At 45.0% G+C, this 9,062-nt stretch overlaps 1 long non-coding RNA gene across 1 annotated transcript; it reads left to right on the top strand.

Annotated features, from left to right (window-relative positions):
- Window positions 1-4,232: 4,232 nt before the first annotated feature.
- Window positions 4,233-6,327, top strand: LOC149870010 (uncharacterized). Its single transcript, XR_016440415.1, has 3 exons — window positions 4,233-4,972; window positions 5,085-5,160; window positions 6,196-6,327. It is a non-coding gene; the product is annotated as an uncharacterized LOC149870010 (long non-coding RNA).
- Window positions 6,328-9,062: the final 2,735 nt, after the last annotated feature.

Here is a 9,062-nt window from a genome sequence, read left to right as displayed (position 1 = left end):
AGTCCTCCATCCCTCTTGTTGAAGCTGGAGCCCTTGACAGACATGAATGCAAGAGTCATGCATGGGCCAAAAGGAGAGCAAGCAGGTAAAAGCCTATCTCTGTAGACTAGTGTTTAGGTCACAGAGATAGGAGACATGGGTTCTGGTCCCACTCCTAGGGCTTTATCTGTCTCTCCCCTGCCATCCTCCCTCCAATGATCATCTCATGTAAAAAGAATCCCATGCTTGGAAGTGTGGGTGGGCGAAGGTGCTTTAATGGATGGTCCCAAGTAATACATCTAAACTCTAGAGAGGAGCAAGTGTTCACAAACATCCCACTTCCTTAATTTCCTATTAGCTAGCTGTAGGTGGCTCATTGCTCAGCATCCTTGAATTGTCCTTCAGAGGCACCTAACTCTTCTCAGTGGCTACAGGGAGCTGAGGTGCCTAAGCCTGTTTCTTCGAAGTTCCCTTCTGTGCCCAGACAGCTGTGTTGAGGTGTTGTCGCACTGAAGCTGGAGGTGCCTAAGGGAACAGTTTGAATTTGTCTCAGGTCCCTACTGGGTTTCATGGACTCTTTCGTTCTTCTTCCTTGCCTTGTTCATCAGGAAGCTCTGGAGCTTTTGTTGATGGGTGAGCAAGAGAGGGAGGTCGCTGAGAAGGGAAGGGTGGTGGCTGTGTCATTCTTCTTAGGTTGCAGAAGTTCACTCAGAGAGAGGATTTGCAGCACTTTCTATAGATGTTCAGGCTCTGGATGCATCTAATGCGAAGTTGTTATTCTCAGTTCTACTCCAGCCAAATGGATGACAATTGAATCAGCGCTCCATAAAGACTGTAAGCAGCTGAAGCAAGTACTGCTGGGAGGAGAAGGTAAAAGGGGACCCATTGACTGTGTCCAGATGAGCGTGGCCATGCAGTATGTGGCTCTGTGAGTGGTGCATGCAGGGGCAATGTGTGCCACTCAAAACCGGAGCCTGGTTGGCCAGAGCCATGCTTCAGCTGCTGGCTAAGCTCTAAGAGGTAGGATCACAGGTGCTGCAGCCCCCGGAGGTCCCCACGATCCCAGGTAAGGCTGCTAGGACCAGTCCAGTGCTGGTCCCAGCCTCCCCTACCCCACCTGGGGCAATGTGCCACTTGCTAGAGTGCATGTGGCATGGGCTTTCCCTGAGGACAGCTAGCAGTGGCACAAGGTGCATTGCCGCTAGTTGTCCCCGGGGAACCAAACATCCATGCTTGTCTGGACGTGGGATGGGTCTACCCTTCCCATTGCATCCCTGGGTCCATTTTAGTGGTTGCACTGAAGACCTGCACAAGGCTACTAACAGCGCTCTGCAATGGATATCAAATCTAAAACTGTCACTCTAGCCTGATCCCTCAGTGCTCTTGTTTATAGGTCCTGTATAGTTTGTTCTATCATTGGCTTGCCATATCCCATATGAATAAGTGCTACTTCTCTGTGGTTTCTGTCAGTAATTAGTAAACACCAGTACTTTGCTGAGCTTTTCATACCCGGGGATTTCTTTAGGATACTCTGCCTTTTTCAGAAATAGGACATATTTTATTAATAGCAGTAAATCATGTGTGGTGGCTTATTGGTGTGTGCCTTGGATGCCTCCGGCTTCATGCTCTCAGTTATCAGGGTCTTGTGTGTGGTTCACTACATACCTAGTAAATGGTGACTTACTGTTATTAGGAGATGATTCACTAATATTGCATTTCATTTTTCAGACAGGTTAGCAGTGGGTTACACTTCCACTCTGAAAAGTAGTGGTTGCAAAAAAGATAAAACAACAGGGAGAAGGTTACATGCCCTTTTTTATCTCATGCTTTGTGTCTGTGTAATAATGCCTCTGGTCTGGTTGTACTGCAGGGATTAAATCTAGGACTTCTGGCTGTAAAAGCATAAGTCTTTACTGTTTGAACTAAGAGATCACCTCTGCTAATTTTAGATGCAGGAGCAGACATGCCATGTCACCAGCTTGTGCACCATTGGCTACAGAAATTGGCATGTCTTAACCATTCTGGTCCAATGGACTGATAAGCTTGAGTAGACCTTGGAGTAGACCCATATCATAGTTTCATCACTACAGGGGTCCAAAACACACACACACACACACACACACACACACACACACACACACACACACACACACACACACACACACCCACACCCCCGCCCCGTGCGCGCGTGATAAACACTGTTGAGAGAGAGAATATATATTAGATATATATGCTAGTTTCTGATGGCTCTTTCTTTTTAATAAGAAATGAATCTGAAATACTGACTTTCTACATTAGCTTTTATGCCAGAGACTGAGTTTAAAGGGGCTAATGTCCCACAACCTGGCGATGCAATTCCATAGGGGAAAGGCTAGTTTGAAACTGTCTTTCCCTCAAGCTCTCATTGTTCTTTCTTCCATTAAACAATGTCTATTGTGTGTATTGTATGATGCAGTTCTCTCTAGAGCTGTTGGCAATTGACAAAAGTTGCCTCATTTTCAGAAAAGCCGTCTCAGAATGCTGTTTGAGATTTTTATGCCCAACCATGCTCTAATTTTATTAACAGTGATGTACTCTAATGGGTTACTACTATTGAGAATCAGTGTTATACTGATGTATTAAATCCAAGAAAAGTTAATGCCGTTAAGTAGCTACACTGCAACAGTTTTACTGTGTCCAGCATATGTACTTTCTAGGCCAAAATGTATTTAAATTAGCTAAAATTGATTTCATGGTCCAGATTCTGTTCTAGTAGACAATATTTTAAACTCAGAATTACTCCAGTAGGTTAATTAAACTTACACCAGCAAAGGACTCCAGTAAGTTAATTAAACTTACACCAGCAAAGGATAAGAAAATTTGGCCAATAAGATATTTAAATATTGTACAGGATGCGATGGAAGAATGAAATCACAACAGAATATACAGATGTTTTCTCCAGGAAAATATGAATGTGATTACAGAGGATTTCCACATGCTGCCTCTGTGTATTGCATCTATAATTATGTGTGGGCACAGTCAAGTTAGAGATGCTTGTGCTATTTCATGAATATTTTATGTCTATGTGTTTGTGTGTTGCTTGCTACATAATTACAGTGGGAGGGGAGTTGTTAAAATCATCAGCAGGAAAGTGGACAAACATGTCTGGCAGCTTTCCCTTAAAGGACAGTACAAGAACCAGCCCCCTTGAACTGTGTCTCTGACCATACTGAGCTCAATGTCCATGGTTTGACTTTGGGGAGGGGGAAATCCAGGTGAGAAACTGAAATAAGGAATGGTAAATATTGCATCCCTGGAGCATAATTGAGAGACAGGCTGAGACTGCAGTGATCTGTCCTGCTGGAGATGAGATGGAGAAATTTGCAGTATGCTAGATTTACTTTTTGTGGCCTGCTGTGTTGAAAAACCTTTCTTGTCCTGCTTTCTTTCTGCAGATGCTATAAACAAAACCTTGTTTCAGAAGGGCTGTTAATGCACTGATCCAAGCTTCTGCAAGGAGCAGTCATGAGCAAGGCAGCCAAATCTGATGGAGCCTGATGAGCAAATCCAGCTCATGCCTATGAGTGCTGCACCCGAAGAACAGCCCAAGGAAAGGGAGAATCCTGTGATTCCACCCGAGCCAGGACAGCGCTCAAAGCTGTCCCTTGGAGGGAGTTGTAGTAAAAGAAAGACTGAGATAGATCAAAGGGGCAGTGAGCCCTAAACTGTGACAAACTCCTTGAAGATCCTGTGGACTTATTAACACATTATTTGTGGAAATGTTTGTATATTCTGAAGCCAAAGGTGCTGACTTCACACCTGCAAATAATTTTGGTACCAAGTTGCACATGCAAATTATGGGGGCAAAACTTAATGTGCAGTGAAAGCATGTCAGAAAATCAAAGTCAAGAGCTGTCTGCGTTTTTTCAATCCAGTTTAGAGTCCAACGTCTGACTGGAATTTTGGTGAAAATGAGATCTTTGCAATTATCTATATTGGATACCCATTATACATTTTGTTTGCTTTGGTTATTTTCCAGGTTTCCTGTTTTGGAGTATTTGTATGCTGGTAATCCTCATCTGGCAGGTCCATTCTTCTTCCTTGCATCATGCTCACAATAACAAGTTGCTATGTAGTATCTGTGGAAACCCCCAGATATAGAAATGATAGTAACAGTCCATCCTCTACCTCTACAGAAGTTCCTGAGAGTTTTTCTTCTTGGAATCTACAAGTCCGGCTTTCATACCCAGGGCAGCTCGGAGGACCAATTAGAGTCGTTGTTGGCAATGGTTTCTAGTGGGGGGCCAGCAAGACTCAGCTCAGGTTCACGGTGTGCCAACGCTAAGGCTCACCTGCCTGGCCTTGCTCTGGCACATCTCTGTGGGCTGGATCCAATTGCTTCTGCAGGCCAAATCTGCAGGCCACAGGTTGCCAACCCCTGAACTGGAGGCCTGAATATTTTGTTTAATGGTTAGACTAGAAGACCCACAGTCAGGATTTCTGTTCTGCCCCTGACTGCTTGCGTGGTTTTGGACATGACACATACCCAGTCATAGTTACTTGCTTCTTTGCATCAGGATGCAGCTTAGATTTGTAAAACTTCTGAGACTTTTGGCAGATGGCTGCTAAATGCAGCATATCATATGCATATCTTTTGCTGTTCCAATTTGTTTGCATTATTTCTTTGACATATTTGTATAAGAAGCCAATTCTGTAACGAGGTCAGGCCAGAACTCTGAACCCAGCTGGTCCCAGTCAAGAGATCAAGACAAGTCATTCCCCAAACAAGTGCCACCTGCAGCCAGCCCTGGGCAGCAGCCTGGTCCCAGCTGAGCTGGGGCAATCAGGACAGCCAATCCCCTGAAGCCAGAGGCAACAGATCCCACCTGCACCAGCCCTTAAAAGCCAGACTCAGGCTGTGGTCTCCTTGTCCCAGCAGCGGTAAGAGTTGTTGTCCTGATCCTCCGGGTGCTTCCTGGCTGGCTCCTGCCTCTGAGTGCGACTTCCGATCCTGGTAAGACCTTAGCATTCCCTGATCCTCTGCTCTCGGTTCTGGCTCAAACTTCAGTTCTAGCTTTGGCTTCTGTCCTCAGTTAATCCTCAGCCTACTCTACCTCTTGTTTCAGATTCTGACCCCAGTCTGTCCAGACTTTGACTACAAATCCAGCTCTGATGCCAGACCCGACTCCACCCAGACTTTGGGTATGTTCTAGCCACTAGGCCAGACCATTCACGCCCCAGTTTTCTAACAGATTCTTCCTGAGGTTTTTTTTTTCTCTATTTGCTCCAGAAGGGAAGTCATAACACCTGTTTATGACATCACAGGCTATTGCAGTAGATTTATGACCTCACAGGTGGTGCTTTATTAACCTACTGAAGGATCTAGTGGGAGAAGACGGGCTTTAAGGGAGGAACAATGTTTGTTTAAATCGGAGGGACCCAAACCAAAACTCCTTCTAATACTGCTGTCACTTGTAAAAAGGATCTGGATTGCACACATTAGACCCATCTGTGGATTCAGTGTATACTTCTATTTTAGTAGGTAACAAGGGAAGTTTATAAAGGATGGCTAGATGTATCAGATGCCCAGCTGGTAGTATTTGGAGTGGTTTCACTTAAATCCAGAGACCTCTGCTCACTTGTGCTGGTTTCCCACCCCAGAAACTTTTAAGTATGATACAATCTAAATTTTCCAAGAGCATATCCATTGATCCTTAAAGGGTACTGCAACATAAACATCCTTACAAACCCTGTTACAATGGCAGGGGCAATCAGATATACTTATAGGATTTTTTTTTTTCCCCATGCAAACTGAAAACAATAACAGTTTGGAACAGTCGGAAAAGACTGGAAAGAGAATCCATCCCTTTAAAACAACCTCATAAATGTTACACTGAACTGCAAGTTCATTCCCAAAGAGGTCAAATGATCAAGTATCCAATTTATCCCTCCTAGCAGGTGTCGGAAGTTTGTAGAGCTGAACTCCACCGAGGAATGGGGGAGGGAGGACTCGCCAGGGACAGTTGCAGTAATTGTTCACAGCTGGGAAACTGCTGGGCTATCCAGAAAGCACAGATTTTGATTAAGAAACTGGCAGATTGTGGGCAGGAAACACATGCATGCTCCCTTCTATAGGTTTGGTGCCAGGAATCTGCACAGCAGGCCAATGGGGCTTGTAATGTTAATGCTAGTTCAGTTGTCCCAACCACTAAACACCTTTCTGTTACTCTTTTATAGTCCTGGTCCTCTGCTTTGGGGACCGGGGGAAGTGCTACCAAAATCTTCATTGGCTAACTGCAAAGGGGGAGAAACATGTACTGACCCCCTCTAGCTGTGAAGCATGATGGTACGTCAACCCCTGACACTCGGAATGAGGTGGGTGAATGCACTTGCTTTACTCTGCATAGCTGGAGCACTTCAGCTCTGGAAAAAGCCCTCAGAGGTTGAATAAGAGGATTGAAGAAGGAGTGTGGGAGAAGGAAGGTGGTTGAGGAATGGACTGGCATAAATTGTCACAGAAGGAGAGAGCAATGATGAGTCACTTGCATTCTTCACTGTTGTGGGGTTGGATTAAATGACTAATGGAGGTCCCTTCCAGCCCTACTTATCTATGATGGGGCTATGAAATGCTTCTGGTGCACGTAGTCCAAAGGGGAAGTCCTTTCCAATTCATGAAAATGAGTCCTTATTTTACAACTTGGCTAAAGTTAGTAACACAAATGGATGCATTCTGCAAAGTAGTAGCAGTGGATTTGGGTTGCTGAAAAGGGAGCTGTGGTATAGTGGAGAGCTCACTGCACATGTGTCCAGCTGGACACACTGTCCACACTGGAGCTGTCAGCAGCGAAGTGGGGTGTGACTGACCACTGCGCCCTCCCCTGCTTGGATTTGCCTCTGGTAACACAGGATTTTCCCCTGTGTAGAACAGTGTTGACAATAAGTAAAAAGTGCCAATTGCATGCTTTTCCCTTTGCTTTACACAAGGTTGCTAACTGTGTATCTTGCTTTTGGTATGGAAGCAACTATTTTAATGGTATTATACAAAGTTAACGTGCCAGTGGCTACACCAATACCTATGTTAGGCCTCTAAACAGGTCTAGTGTGAAGTAGATCTTATGTGGCTGATACCTGCACTGTCGTAGTGCCTAATAAGAGTCTAGTACATGAGCTGGGCCCAGAACAAATGCATAGGTAGACATGTTCCCTGCCCTGAAGAATTTGCAATGCAATGAGCCAAGACAAACAACCGCAGATGAACTTTACGGTTAAGCAAATTGCCCAAGGTGTACAACTTGTCAGTAATATTGTTTCCATTAAGAAGTTTCTGACATCACTCTTATATTTCCTGAAGTCACCAAAATAAGTTATGCCATACTGTCGCAATGGGGCCTTCCCTCCACCCCCTGCTTCCCATTCTACAAGAATAAATTCAGGCACATGGTGAGGAGTTAGGCTTCCCATCAGATTCTGCCACTCCTTTCCAGTCCTGAGTGGCATCCCCATTCTGTGGGAGATGCCTGCCTGTGATTTAGGGTCTCCTCAGGTTGGGCGCAGAGGTCAACATGTTTGTGAAGACCTAAGTAGACATAATCTAAGATGAATGCTTGTGGAGTTAATAAAAGTGCTCTAGATTAGAGCTTGCATGAAGAGCTGTCTGCTGGTATGAAAATCAGTTCAAAGCAAATAACTTCTGACCAAGAGCAAAGAATAGAGATGCTCCTTACCTGCCCTTTTGTGTGAAGCACAGCCATCAAGTGACCATTATTCCAAAATGGAAGACACATGAGGCAGCTGATGCATGATAGGCTTTTTTAATCTGTAAAAGGACTGGCATATTTAGATGTTCTCTAAATTGATTCCTAGAAAAATTAGGGTTGGGAGGGACTTCAGGAGGTCATTTAGTCAATGCCTGCTCAAAGCAGGACCATCCCCAACTAGATCCTCCAAGCCAAGGCTTTGTTTAGCCAGGTCTTAAAAGCTTCCAAGGATGGGGACTCCACCACCTCTCTGGGTGACCTGTTCCAGTGTTTATTACTCTGCTAGTGAGAGAGGTTTTTCCTAATATCTAACCTAACTTTCCTTTGCTGCAACTTGACCATTGCTCCTTGTTCTGTCACCTGCCACCATGGAGAGCAGTCCAGCTCCATCCCCTTTCGAACCCCCCTGCAGTTAGTTGAAGGCTGCTATTAAATCCCTCATTAGTCTTGTCTCCAGACTAAATAATATCTAGGTAGCCAGGTACCACAGCATAAATGGGCTGTGCTGTCCAATGGGAATGGTTAAGACAGGGCTGGGCAAAATGTGGCCTGGGGCCAGAAGCGGCCCACCAGGTCATTCTATCCAGCCCACGGGGCCCCTAAAAAATCAAGAAAACTAATATTTATCTGCCCCTGGTTGCCTGTCATGCAGCCCTCAGTGGCTTGCCAAAACTCAATAAGCAGCCCTCCACCCGAAATAATTGCCCGCCCTTGGGTTAAGAGAGCTAGTAGATACACTGGTTTCAGTGAATTTCCTGGGCAACGTGCACTGGTGATACTTCTGCTCAGCCTATGGCAGAGATTAATTTTTCCCTCCTTGGTAGAAGGACCGGAGAAAAGTAGTTGGTGTTACCGCTCCTATCATAGCATAGATGAATTCTTCCTGGCCCTGGCTGGAGCCGGATGGTATAGTTTATGACAAGAGAAGAAGAGTGTAGCTCTCTGTCAATAGGGATTTGGGTTAAGACTCGTACATAGGGAATTCAGGAATGGAATGAGATACCAGCAATAGTTATCCTGTGGGCTAGATCCCTGTGTCGCACAGATACTTTATGGTGCAGAAAGCCTTCGCAAACCTAAATGAATTTGGCTATATGAAGGTTAGCCCAGTGAAAGGGGAGTATATCTAGGATGTATCTATTTTCTGGCAGTTTACAATGGCCTTGAAGACTGCTTGGTTTGAACTGATTGTTTAAAAAGCCACTCGGCGTCCAGGAGCTCTGAAGGAATTCACATGGATGACATGAGACATTCTCACCGAAAAAAATGCTGTCTTTCATTAAACACACTACTCCAGAGGATTGGGAGGTAGTAAATGAACCTCTGTTCAGAACAGGCCACAAGAGT

This window comes from Crocodylus siamensis, chromosome 2 (assembly GCF_052110815.1).
Source record: "Crocodylus siamensis isolate JL-2025a chromosome 2, ASM5211081v1, whole genome shotgun sequence".
Classification (NCBI taxonomy): domain Eukaryota; kingdom Metazoa; phylum Chordata; order Crocodylia; family Crocodylidae; genus Crocodylus; species Crocodylus siamensis.
This window is presented reverse-complemented; position numbering and strand designations above follow the sequence as displayed.